General features: G+C 35.1%; 1 long non-coding RNA gene across 1 annotated transcript; it reads left to right on the top strand.

Moving 5' to 3' along the window:
• Positions 1-2,016: 2,016 nt before the first annotated feature.
• On the top strand, positions 2,017-8,059 carry LOC111524456. Its single transcript, XR_002725794.1, has 3 exons — positions 2,017-2,113; positions 7,368-7,487; positions 7,899-8,059. It is a non-coding gene; the product is annotated as an uncharacterized LOC111524456 (long non-coding RNA).
• Positions 8,060-14,375: the final 6,316 nt, after the last annotated feature.

Consider the following 14,375-nt stretch of genomic DNA (forward strand, 5'->3'; position numbering starts at 1 on the left):
TCCCTCCCTTTTGAGAATTTTCTTAGTAAAGATTGTGTTCTTTATTTGCAGCATTTTAACAACTTGAAATGAACAATGCCTCATGTCTCTGCAGGGTGGATATAGCTCTAACTCTCCAAAGCTGCTGAGAATGTTGAAACCTGGGGTGCCTTTTGAAAGACATAAATTTGGACCCTGAAGTTGTAGTGGGGAGATGGGATAGGAGAAGTTCCTATAATCTTAAGTGGAAAGACTTGCAGTGTGGAAATTGCATCCCAAAAGGAAGTTGAAGAAAAGGAGAAACTTTTGTGGTAGAAAGATATCTGGGTTGGTGGTTAAGGTTCTGCTGTAATTAGTTGTGAGAAAGTCAGCCAGTTACTCTCTGTGAACCCTATTTTTAAAAAAATAATAATAATCTTCCTATTTCAGAAGTTTGATGCAAGAATCAAGTAGACTCGTTCTTTGTGAATCAAGTATTGAAATACATTCTCATTAAAGTGTGTGCATGGGATTGTGCTAAGCACTGCAGGGGGCGAGATACAAATAATACTTAGAATCTCATCTCAAGCTAGTAAGGCAATAAAATAAGCACCTCAATAAATAGAACTAGTAAATTGCAAAATCAGTAATTTGGAGACTGGTTTTCACCACTTGAGACATGGTGTCTCTAGAGCAGTGGCTCTCAAATCTGGCTGTTCATTAGAATTACCTGGGAGCTTTAAAAACAAATAATTGTCTAGGCCCCAGCCCCAGAAATTTTGACTTAATTAGTTGGAGATGACTCACCTTCCACTTTCCCCTACATTATCATTTTTAAAAATGTGCTTTACATGTGTTTTATTTGCATCAGAATTGCTTAAAGGGTTTATTAAACCTCAGATTGTTAGGCCTCACTCCTGTATATTATGATTCACTAGGTCTGAGGGCGGGGGCAAGAATGAACATTTCTCACAAGTTCTGTGATGCTGATTGTCTGCAGATCATACTTCAGAGTCAGTGCATTCGTTTCATTTTCCTGTTAATGCTGTGTATGCAATACATATATATATTTTTTCAGGCTGAAGGAAGCAGGTGGACACAAAAGTCCATTCTTTGGTACAATTTTATAGTTGAGAAAGTCAACACTGTGTGGCCAAATGAACACAACTGCATTTGATCAAAGAGATAGTTGGCTGACAGAAACAAATTTCTTCATACAAAGGTTGGTCGCTTGCAAATGTGCTAGTCTGAAATTATCCTCTAAGAAAGAAGACATTATTTAGGGGACACCTGGTAAACAATAACATGTTCAACAAAAGCACATTTTGAAAGAAAATTTTAGATTTGGAAGGAAATTCAGATTCCTTTTCTTTGTAAATATCTCTCTAAGCAACAGAATGAGTGATTCACCTTTCCAAATCCTTGGGTATCAGAATAGCTGAAGCAACATAGCATAATTTTCAGAAATAGACCCCTATTAAAGTTTCACAGCCCATGTAAGATGCCAGTAAGAAAATGTGCAAAATTGATCATCACATCTTTATTACTTATAGAGGCATAGAAGGGCACTCAAGGTTGATTTGAGTGTTAAAATGTATGAATTATCTATTTCCTGAAGAGTGTAAATCCTAAATGTCCATGAACATCAATTATAGGAGACTCTAGGGCTTCAGTCACCTTAAATTAGGAAAACGAGAAATTTACCTTGTCAATTTCTTCCTTACGGTGTACAGATGAGAACTGAGGCTTTGTAGGTGTATAGATGGAATAACATTCAGTGACTGGATAGAGCTCAAACTGTTCTATTTTATCACTTTTTTATTATAAATATATTTTATAATATAAGAGAATAGGCTGTTTGCCAGGGCGTCCTTTTCTGTTGTTATAACCCCACCAATCACGGATTGACTGGGAAAAAGGGGGTTTTGAATATCTACTAAAGTCAAAGGAAAATTTCGGTAGAAAGTTTATATCGAATAAACTTTTTTTATGCATAAAAAATAAAAACCAGCAGTGTGTCAACTTGCCCTTACAGTGGAATAGATAAAAACGAAGCAAGTTTTCATAGACTTCTGTTTCTGCATCTAGAGTTGGGCAGGTGAAATATCCACCGTCTTTCTTGACCTGAATCAAGCTCAGAGTGACAGTGTTTAAGGTAAGAATATTAAGGAAGACTGCAGATGGCTTAATAGGATAGAAATGGAGATCTAAATTACAAAGCAGGCATTATACTATATATTATATAGCCAATAATGTTCAGAAAGGCTTTTATAAGGACACACTTAAAATAAGACAGTAAGAGCATTATACAAATTATAAAACAAATACTAAGGTTGTATCGAAGGCTTGTTCAAATTTTATGTCTATCAAGTTTATGATGGAAAGGAACTTGCTACACCTAAGTTCTGTTTTTAAACAGGGACTTAAAACACTTGTAAACGTCTTTCTCAGAGCTGGATGGACTCTTACACTGAGTCAAATGAGTTGACATAGTGGTAGTACATGTGAAGTTTGGTACTCCTGAGTATTTAGGTTGGTGCAAAAGTAATTGCAGTTTTGCCATGAGTTTTAATACATCTTTATTCTGGAGTCTTTGAGACACCGTTCATTCTCTTCTGCATCTCTTTTTATGTCCCCTTGTTGTTGTCCAACATACAGGCTGCTCTTCTTTCGTGGGGTCATTCCCTTTTCTCTGAGTCCACACTCTTCTTCAGTTATTACAACATAACTTTAGCAACAACTTTGCTGTTAATGATTCCTGAACTTTATATTTCAGACCCAGATCACTTTCTTCAACCTAAAAGTACAACTGCTGCCTGGATAGTGCTTGGTTAGCTCTGTTTTGTGGGCACCTGAATTCAATGTCATAACCCTTAAAGCTTGTTATGTCTTCTGCGTTTCCTGTTTTGATTACGGGTGGCATGATTCTTGCTGCTCAAACCAAAACTTGAAAACCTTTTTAAAGGACTGTCGCTCCTCCACCTCCTTCAAATGGCCATTAGCTTCTGTTAGATTCCACTCAAATATATCTTGGAGTTGTTATCAGTATTTTTCTTTAAAAATGTTAATTTTGTTAAATTTTAAAAAGACAGAAAAGTTCAAAGAAGAAAAATAACAATTATTAAAAATAACAATAACAATAAAAAGAACAATTATCTTCTTCCCATTCTTACCACTTCCACCACTACCATTCTGGTTCCATCATCACCTGAATTATTCCAATATCACTGCTCTGCTTTCTGTTTCTACCTTGCTTCTTTGTGGTCTAGTCTCCATACAGCAGACAGAGCAGCACAGGCAGAGACTTTAAGGCAGGCTGTATTTGGCATCTTTCCAGACCACAAAAAGGGTCCAAAGGGATGGTGGTAGAAGATGAGGTCAGAGGAGTTGGGGGGTCAGGATAGAGAGCATGGGACAGTTGTAAAGGACCCTATAGACCAATGTAAGCAGTTTGGTTTTTTTGTCTGAGTGAGACAAGAAGTGGTGAGAGGATTTTTAAACAGGGAATAATTTGACCTGACTTATATTTTTGTATTTTTCTCAAGTAACTATAAACAACAACAACAAAAAAGATATAAGAAACAGTGACTGAAATTATTTCCTATAGTGCCTTTTGGCTATCAAAGAAGAATGTAAATAAAAAATATAGTTAAACAGAGATCCTCAGTAAGTGGAATAAAGCAATGCTCAACTTAGATTAGGGGATAGTTTTAAAGCAAAATAGCAATTTCCATTGTCCTGTAATGTGCAATAATGTCAGACTATTAAAGACACTAACCACCTAAAGTTTATGACAAATGGAAAATTAGGATAAAGGTTTATTTCTTTCAATTTAAAAGTTCTTGTAGCTTTGATGACACTATTGAATGTTTGTCTATCAAATGGTAAGTGAGCTTTATTTAAAACATCTCACCTAGATCAATGCTAACAGATATTATTGTACCATGTAATTAGATAAAAACTAAAAAAAACTGAGAAAGCATTCATAGAACATCAATAAAAATATGATTTATTTATATTATTTACATAAAAAGGTTAGGCCAAGAACACATATTAGAATAAAATTGTCTTTCCCAAAGGAAAATGAATAGACCTGTTATTTGTTGTCTTAATATGATTAATGTAGTAAAAATTGGCCTAAGAGTTTGAGTTATGAATTTTGATTGCTGTGTAGATTAAACTAGTAATTACCAAACTTAATTCAAATTTTCAAATCTTTTGGATTATGAAGACATAGCCTCAGATCAAAGTGGGTAAATATTTTGATTAAGCAGTTACTGTAATAATATCTTAAGCAATTTTCTCCAAATAGTATAGAACAATATTTGAGACTCTTATTTTTTTCTTATAATATACTGTCTTAAGTGATCCACTCAACACTATAACTCAGGAACATTTCTTTTTAAACATCATTTTGGGCTACCTTTAGAATAAAACAAGGCAAGACAGATGCATAAGTTCACTTCCTTGTCTTGTTTTGGCTGTGAAATAATGTGCTGCTTGATATTCAACCCACTATTTACATTTCAATCTTCGGGATCCCGTAAGACTCAACATTGACTCTCATTTCTCTAGGACTTTCTCATGCTAGTTCTAGAAAATAATTTACAGTAGGAGTTTCTGCCGACTAATAACTGCACTGTCAGTAGCAGATAGCATGAAGATGATCTGGCAAGTCTTTAAGTAGCCTACATTGGTCGTGTAGCAAAATGCCATTTGGTGCCATTCAAGTAAATTTTTATTTGAAGATCTGATTTTTCAACACTTTGTCCATTCACCTTACTGGTTTAGTGCTACTTCTGCCTATTGTCAAAAGGGTCCCTTGCTTTTTTATGTTGGTATGTTCAATTTACTGAATAGTTTTTGGCTTGTAATTTAACCATTTTTGGAAATAAAACAATAATATCTCCCTGTAGAAACAATATGAAACTAAGGAAACTCACTGGGCCTTAAAAAGTTTCCTCGATCCTCAACATTGTGTTCCCAGATGGATGTCACATTACTCATCCTGAATGTGTCGTTAGCTTCTCGAATCTGATTTATATATCTGTGGAAGTTGGGCATGTTCCCACTGCTACTGTGAATAGTAAGTTTTGAAAATTTAGCCAATAGCATCAAGCTGTTTGGTTATATAAGCAAGGATAAAAAGATACTTTGAAACAAATAAGCTATTTTATTATCACATTAAATATGTATGTTGTAACATAAAATATCTCAAAGTTTTACAATGTACATACACAAGGCTCTGAAGATGTCTCTTTATAGTACAGAACCTCATAAACTGTTCATGTGACCGGGAATATCCATCTTCCCTTTGTGGTCTGGGGAGATAACTGAGTGTAAGGCTGTGTATAATGCAAACAGTTCTTTCCTCAAGGCATTGCTCTCTGAAATAGTTCATTCTAATGGCTACTCTCATTTATGTAGTCACTGTACTGTTTTTGATGGATCGTGATGACGCTGAGAGATGCTCTGAGAAAGATAAGACACTGTGGCAGAGTGGTTTAACAAGTGTAGAAACTTCCTCTGCATCACAGAATGGATGCTGGATTCAGGCTATGATTCCGTGTTCAGATCAATCTGCATGTTTTGATTGATTTGTCCAATGGAACTGAAAATTACCCCCATCCCCACACATTAAAAACAAAAAGCTCCCCTTTTAAAAGAGTTATGTCTAGAAATACTGCTTTCTTTGTGTGTTTATATAGAACCTTGGCCTACCAAGGATATCAAACACTGTTTTTGTTTCTTTACAGCAATCTATGCATAAAAATGTTTTATAGGCATTTTAATTTATAGATCAGGTAAAATTTGACTCATCAACAGTTCAATAATGCTACTTTTAATTGGGCTTAAACTAAAAATTTTAGTTATAGATAATGGGAATAGGTAAACAGTATCATAAATTGCTTATGTCACCATATTTCCTGCTACTACTTGTTGCAAGTTATAATTACATGAAAGAGGACAATGTCTGTCTGTCTGATTTTGCTAAACCACTGGAAAAGGGTTAAATAGAATGAAAGTCATCACTTTCTCCTGAAAGTTGGACTCATTCTACTCATTTAATGAGTCGAATTCTATGATCATTCGTAGGTGGAGGTAAAGCAAGAATATAAACTGGAAAAAGTAAAAAAGAATACTGGATCCCATGTGTAAGAAAACACTCAAGAGAAAAATATTTATCTATTGATGCTTTTTCTAAATAATTTCTGACAACAATTTAACCAATTACTTACCTCCTTCCCTGGACCCCAGCTGCACCAACATAGTTGACTAAAGTTGAACAATTGTTTTGCTAAATAAACATTGTTAAAAAGTTAATGTTGGAGAAAAAAAGAAGTCACTCCAGTCAATTTCAATACTTTTATATACATATAAATGCATTTATAAACAATATATAGCATTGTTTTTTTCTGTGCTTTGAATGTACAAAAAAGCATACATAGCTTATTTTTCATCAGTATTAAGATTTGTGCTTGTCGATGTAGATTACTTTTAATCTTTCTCAAATGAAAAACAACTTTTTTAAAGAGTTAGTGCTGCTTTTCTGGAAATGAGGTGCCAAAATTCCTATCTCATTCTAACAGTAACTGTCTCATCATCTCTATAATAAAATAATTGCTCAGTGCAGTCAACTCATTGGGGAAAACAGTCAAACTATTTCAAAAAAGCAGATAAAAACTTGCAGCAGGCCTTGACATTCTGTACCAAGAACAAATCTGGGCCCCTCCTGCAGTTCCCACTTCTCCAGGACCCTGAGTTCTCTTGATCTTCTAACTTCCTACTGAGGCTTCATCACTCAGTATCTGTCATTGGTCTAATCTATTCCTTTTCCTTCTTTGCCCAACATTGCGGTTTAGATTTGCTTTACAACCTCATCACCATGGCAAGAGTGCTTCCCGTTCTGTCCTGTAATTTGGGACTCAGAGGAGGCCCAGAAACTCCTGGGCTTCTCCTGCTTCTGCTATTCCCACCCCTTTCCCTCTTTGAATTTGTAGCCAAATATATAAGTACCAGTGACAGTTTTGCAACAATTGATGCCAAGGTTATTTGGATGTGGAAATCTTAATATTTCTCTCTTTCTTATCAATTCCTCAATGGACAGTAACTTCGAGTGAGCATTTTTGCATGTGAAAATCAAACCAAGAGAAAGAAAGAAGCAGATAAATGAGATGTGTGTAAAGTACCTAACACAGTACTTATCATGTGGAAAACTCCCAACAAATGGAAGTTATGAGGATCTAAATATAATTAAATGGTAGAGCTTGTTTTCAAGTTTTGCTTATTTTTATATGTAGAGCTTGGATTTAGACTAGTAAAAATCAGGACATTTCTTTTGTTTAGGCTAATAAAGAACAGGGAACTGCTTTTTTACTCACTGCTCTTTTTTTCCTTCTTATTGGAAGTGATCCAGAGGCCTAAGAGTATTTCCATGCCAAGTTCAAGAAGACAGAGGGAAGAGAGGAGTGAGAGGCAGGGCACGAAGTGGGGAACGAATTGACTCTGCACCTGCAAATGCCTAGCAGGTACCATGGAGATGAAAGTCACTGATGACAGCTGCTGTATAGAAAAGAGAAAAAATTGTTGGACAAAGGACAGGGAAAATTTGTTCTTGATTTCTTTTAAAAAAATGTATGAGAGATGGAAAATATACTGTAAATATAATACTTTAACTCATATTCTATGGCTTATTTTTTAAAGAACAAATATTATCTGGAGCTAAGTATAAAAAAAGAATTCATTTTCATAACTATCACAAAATTTTGTTATAATTGCATACTTTCTGAGTGACCTTTAAGATATGATAATGTTTGAAGTTGGCTTTCCCACTGGATGAGCTGCAATTGTAAGGCAACAGTTATAATAGCTCAGGTCACAGGTGGAATAATTGAATGTCATTAACAATGACATTTGATTATGTTTCTTCATTTTTTCAGATTATATGTCAATTTCCATGTGAAATGAGAGACCATGGGGATTCATTATTGCTGGAGTTGATGGTATTGCAGTTTTACAACCATCTAATAAATTAGCATTTAATACTGAGAGATTTCATCTTAAACTTAGAGGATTGCTTTGTTTTAAAGAAGATCTTTGCAAGGAGAAGCAACGGAAATCAGTCAGAAAATGCAGGAGATAAAAATCCTATCCAAGAAAATGGATCTTGGATCTTTGCATTCACTTGATTTGTCAGAATATTATTCTGTGCTAAAAAATAAAAAGGATTAAATGTTAAAAATCACTGAGCTGCAATTCTCTTGAGTTCACCAATTTTGTACTCCTCTGTTTCCAGTTTCTTTTCACATACTTCATTCTGCGTCCTGATTAACCTTGTTCTTTTTGAGCTCATTTCTGATACCAAAAGAATTCATAAACATAAAGTTCTATAAGACTAAGAATTCTCTTAGAAGTACAGATTCACATGAACATCAAAGAAAAAAAATCACATTTTCCCCCCATTTGGTTTAATTATTATTTTATTAGGTCAGGCATGACTTAGGTTAGAACCTTTGTGGTGTTTCTTTTTTTTTTTTTTTTTTAATTCCATTTAGTTAAATGTTGACACAATATTTTTGGAATTCTATATATTTTGACTTTTCCATTAACCTAGGTCTATTTTGGAGGAGGGAAGGGGGTAGGTCATCATTTCTATTTAAAATTGGAATCAATTGCAAATGGCTAGAGTATGTGTGTGTATCTCTCTCTCTCTCTCTCTCTCTTTGTATGTATGCGCATGTGTTTGTGTGTGTGCGTGTTTTCATGTGTGTGTTGGCATTGAGTATACCAACAACTGGCTATAATGAGGGTTTGTAGTTCATCCTTAATGAAATGTATATAATTTCTAACTTTATAGAGGTAATTATAGAGTACTTGGCATTATTGTTAAATCTATTTCTTTGATATAGAACAATGCATTTCTCAATTCTTTACTAGTAATTCATTTCCTTTAGGAAAAAATAAAGGACAGAAATTAGTGTCATCAAAGGTGCAGATGAATATATAATGTGACATTTTACATTTTATTTATCAACATTTAGTCCTCTGAAAAGTGTCTAGGCCTGATTAATTTGCCATTAAATGAAAAATGGGCTGTTTTCAAAATAGCTACAACATTGTATTGCACTGACATGACTTCATGCTTGTCTTATCAACAGCAAGAGATTAGGAGGATTCATAGTGCACATGGAAATGTCGACTATGGTACTCTGATGTTTCAGTGAATGTTTGTTACTTGAATCGTTATTCAGTGGTTGCTTTTAGTTCAGGATTACATCTTTAACACATTTGATAAAAGCTCCTTGTGGTTGTTTGGGGGCTGTGGGATTTGATATATTTGGAATACTTGTCTGGTCATCCACATCTTTTATTTTTATGGCAAGTAGATTAGATTCAGGGCCATTATCACTCTGCCACTATATTCAAATCAGTTAATTATGTTGTTTTCAAAAGAATTTTAAAAGATAATATAAAGTTAGTTATGTTTATAGCTGTATGAATCCATGCTTTCAAGCATGTTGCTGTTTGATCCTGAGTGACTAACACCAAATAAAAGTGAAGGTGATTCTGAAGTAAAAGCATACTAGGTGTTATGAGTGGCCTAGGTGGCTACTTGGTAGATGCCTCTGAAACATTCACATCTGTGTCAGTGGGCATTTTTGAAGCAGCTGAAGGCTGGGATGGCATGATCAGAATATGTACTACAGTTGTACACTTTGGTGGCGGGAACATTGTTGTCTTCTTAGATATTTCTATAGCCCAACAGATATTAAGATGTAGAAGCCATTATATATGTTTAGAATTTTTCATTTTTTTTCATTTGAAATCCTATTTTTTTTAACAATTCAGGGAGAAGGGGAGAAAAACATTGACAAACTAAAGGAGTGACACTGATCCAAATATTGGTTATATATATGGTATTTTAGGCATATATAATATATAGTTTTCTGTAAATGAACGTTTATTGTACAAATCTTTCCTTGTGAAGGTAAAGTAATAGATCTATTTGAAACAAAAACATGGCTAACATTTTGCCACAGTTTCTTTCAATTTATCTAATTTGTGGCAGCACCATTTGAACGTAAGTTGCAGATATCATGAACCTCCACCTGTAAATACTTTAACATCTGACTTATATACCATAATATCATTGTCACACTTTAGATGATAAATAACTCAACAATATTATCTAATATACATTTATATTCACATTTTTGTAATTGTCCCCAGAATGTTTTTGAGAACTGAAGCAAATGTTTTCATATATTTTGTCAAGTGAATCAAGTTCTGATATCAAAATGTCATAATTATATTTTCTTGAAATAGTCATTGGCCATTGAATAGGTTTGAGTTTCCATGGCCCCAAGCTGCCAACTGAACCCACTAGAGTAATTTGCTGGAATGAGAAATGCTAACTGCCAAAACTAAAGAATGTTAATCAGCAACCAGGCTGACCGTGATTTCCAACGTGCTAATCACTTGGAAAAATTGCCTCTCCTTGGCTCAGTCTATAGATAATTACTAATTGAAAAGCAGCTAGAATGAGAAGGTATATTAGCATGTTAATAGGTCTTTGTGCCCAAAGGCTTTGGATTATAAATTATGAAGACTGCATTAGCCAGATGGGCAGGATTAATTAGCATGCTAGTATTACCTGGCATCCTATGGTGGTTGAGAGTAAACAGTGACCATAATCATTTCAGCATAGTTTGCTATTAAATCGCTTGCTTTTGGTAGCTAGGAATAGAATTTTATTCTGTAGTTAGAACACTAACCAAGAATCAGTAATTCTGGATGCTAATAACTAGCAAAGCATTTAGTCCTTTTGTGCTTTGGCTAAAATCAATCTTCCTGTGCTCGATTTCCATCTCTAATAAATGAGAGCTTTATGACAGAGAAAAAAGAACTAGCACTGGAATTCCAGAGGCTTATATTCTAATCTTGATATTGGAGAACTCATTTAATCTCTTCATGCCTCAGTTTCCTCATCTGTAACATAAAGAGGCTTAACTAGAAATTCTTTAACATCCTTTCCCGCTTTGAGATTTTATGGAACAATGTAGACTCCTGCCCAGTAACAGATCTGGAGAGGAGAAATAGGCTAAAAGCCAATAGGTTTCACAAGAGCAACTGAAACCAAATGAAGATAATACCTATAAAGAAACATATCAAGGATGACTTTATATTTCCCAAATCATGCAGACTGCCATATTGACTTCCTATCTGGATACCTTCCAAGGTAAGTAGGTGATTGTTTTGTTTATTCTTTTCTAGAACTGACTGATACACAGGTACTGTAAGAATCCTGGAAGTGGAAAAAGATTCCAATCTCAGCTCATCAGGGAGTACTGAATGCTCTCTTAAGCTCAATAGGAAGAAGTGAGGCTACTTTCAGGTTTCTCTATCCCAATGGCTTCAATTGTACTAAGGTAAAAACTATTTGACAGAGTATAATTTTTCTGCAATTGTGACATGAACAGTCCAGTTTGTGTCAAAAGAATATTTCCCTCAATGAGTATGTGGCTTTCATTAGAGATATTTCTAATATTAAACATAATAACTAACATTTAATGAGCACTTACTATTTGACATAGAACTAAGTGCTTTCCAAGGATTATTATTATTATAATGAATCCTCACAAATATTATGACATTGGATTCTCAATAGCCTCACCTAATAGACATTCAACTAAGGTAAGGGACAGAGCTGGGATTTTAACCCCGGGGCATGCTCTGTTTTTTTCTGGTGCTGTGTCTCAAGTTACAGAGGCTTGAAGTCTTTTCTAAGTAATACCTACAGCTCCTTGTCTCCCAGAAGAGACCTGTTTTTAGGGAATCCTTAAAGCTTTTGTCTTCCCTTCTTGTGACTACTTCTATTGCTTGCAGCATATTCCTCAGCAACTTCTTGGTTTTCTGGGCAGAGTGTTGGAAATTATGTAGTAGGATGGATTTAAGAGTTGGAGGGTTGATTACTGATATGATTTGGCTCTGTGTCCCCATCCAAATCTCATCTTGAATTGTAATCCCCAGGTGTTTAGGGAAGGACCAGCTGGGAGGTAATTGGATCACGGTGGTGGTTTCCCCCATGCTATTCTCATGATAGTGATTGAGTTCTCAAGAGAGCTGATGGTTTTATAAGGGGGGGTGGGAGGGGGCGGCTCTTCCCCCTTCACTTCCTCACTCCCTCCTGCCATCTTGTGAAGAAGGTATCTGCTTCCCCTTCGCCTTCCACCATGATTGTAAATTTCTTGTAAGAGGCCTCCCCAGCCATGCAGAACTGTGAGTCAATTAAACCTCTTTCCTTTATAAATTACCCAGTCTCAGATGGTATTCTACAGCAATGTGAAAGCTGACTAATACCGTTACCAAGGTCTATTCTAGTTCTGAGCATCTTCAACCCACCTGGCACTCATAGCATAGATTTGGGTTGTGATAAGCAGTACTTTAGTGCTGGCAGTTAGCCTCATTTCAGCATGATGCCCCTCACCTGTCACTTTGACGGTTACCATTTAGTTGGTGGAATTGATAAAGCATGTTCCAAAATAAGGTGTGTTGACGTGTTAACTTCTATAGAAAGTCACAATGAGAAAAGAGACATCTCTGCTTATGACCGTTGTTTGGTCAGAAGCTCAACGCCATCCTCCTGCCATGTATTGTTGGCTGCCCAGGGTACCTTTCCCTCCACCTGGTTGAACAATGACTCACTAGGCAGCATGACACTTAAGTAGCAGAACTCCGTTAAGGTTTCAGTTTTAAAGACTTTTTTCTTCTCAATCAAAATTTAATCATCTAAAAGACTGAAGGAAACTTAACAATTATATTTAAAGAACTATTTTGTTATTATATTAGTGGTATGTCTATAAAATACACAGTACTGCACTGTTCATTTTCAAAGTGCCCTGGGATCTGACCCCAAAATGGCTCTGCTTCCATTGCTCTATAACACTGATAACCTGATTAATTATTAGTGGTAATAGTAATACTAATAATTAACATTTATCAAATATCTCCTGTGTGTCAGGCACTGAGCCAACTATTTCACAGGTGTTATGTCCACTATGTCACTCAACCTTCTAACAACCTGATTAAATACTAATATTATCCTCATTTTTAAAAAAAGAATTTCTTTTTGAAAGAAAACTAAATTATCAAAGCACTATACACACATGCTGAACACTGAAGAACTTTCAGTGAAAAGCACCCTTTCATGCTGCTGCTGCTCTACCCTAGTTCCACCCCCATCCCCAGAAGAAACCCTCTTAATTATTTCTAATTCTTTGGGTATTTATCTTCAAAACTCTAGATATATGCTAATACTTCTGCTTAATGAATTTACTTGACTCTCTCGTACCATTCTGTTTATACGAAATGTCCAGAATATGCAAATCCAGAGACGGAAAGCAGATTCCTGGTTGCCAGGGGGCTGGGATGTGGGGGAATGAAGAGTGACTGCCTGTCTACTCAATGGGTGTGAGGTTCCTTTTAGAGGAGATGAAAATGCTCTAAAATTAGATAATGGCAATGGTTATACAACATTGTGAATGCACTAAAAGCTACTGAATTGTACTATTTTAAATGGTTAAAATAGTGAATTTTATGTGATGTCAATTTTTCTTCCATAAAACATGAGATGTCTGTCTGGTTAGAAAGTCACCTACATTACTGTTTTACTTATCAATGTTTCATGTTTATGTTTTTATTTTTAATTATTTTTACCCAGTTTTTATTTTATTCATTTTTAACCTGATTTTTAACCACAAAGCAACAAATAAATGTCAGTACTATTTTTATATTTAATGTATGTGTTTATAACTAAAACATAATTGTACATATTTTGGGGTACAATGTGATGTTTCAATGCATGTATACATAGTATAATAATCAAATCAGAGTGATTATTATACCCATCACTATAAACATTTATTTCTTTGTGATGACAACATTCAAAATCTTCTCACTACCTTGAAATATACACTACATTGTTATTTGCTATAGTCACCCTACTGTGTAATAGAACACCAAAACTTATCTCTCCTGTCTAACTGTAAGTTTGTACCAGTTGGCCAACCTCTCCTGGTATTCCTTCCTGCTTTTCCTCCTCAACCACTGGTAACCATTATTCTCTGTCTGTCTATGAAATCAACTTTTTTAGATTCCACATAAGAGTGAGATCATGTGGTTTTGTCTCTCTGTGTCTGGCTTATTTCACTAACACAATTACCTCCAGGTTCATTCATGTGGCCACAGATGACAGGATTTCATTCTGTTTTATGATTGAATAGTGTTTCTTTTTAGGGTTGAGGACATCGAGGTAAAAGAGGCCGACTTTCCAAGATCACATAAATAGTAAACCTTGGATTTAATCCTATGTAATCTAACTCCACAGACCACACATGTAACTGCTCTTCAACACTTCC

Source organism: Piliocolobus tephrosceles, chromosome 6 (assembly GCF_002776525.5).
Source record: "Piliocolobus tephrosceles isolate RC106 chromosome 6, ASM277652v3, whole genome shotgun sequence".
Classification (NCBI taxonomy): domain Eukaryota; kingdom Metazoa; phylum Chordata; class Mammalia; order Primates; family Cercopithecidae; genus Piliocolobus; species Piliocolobus tephrosceles.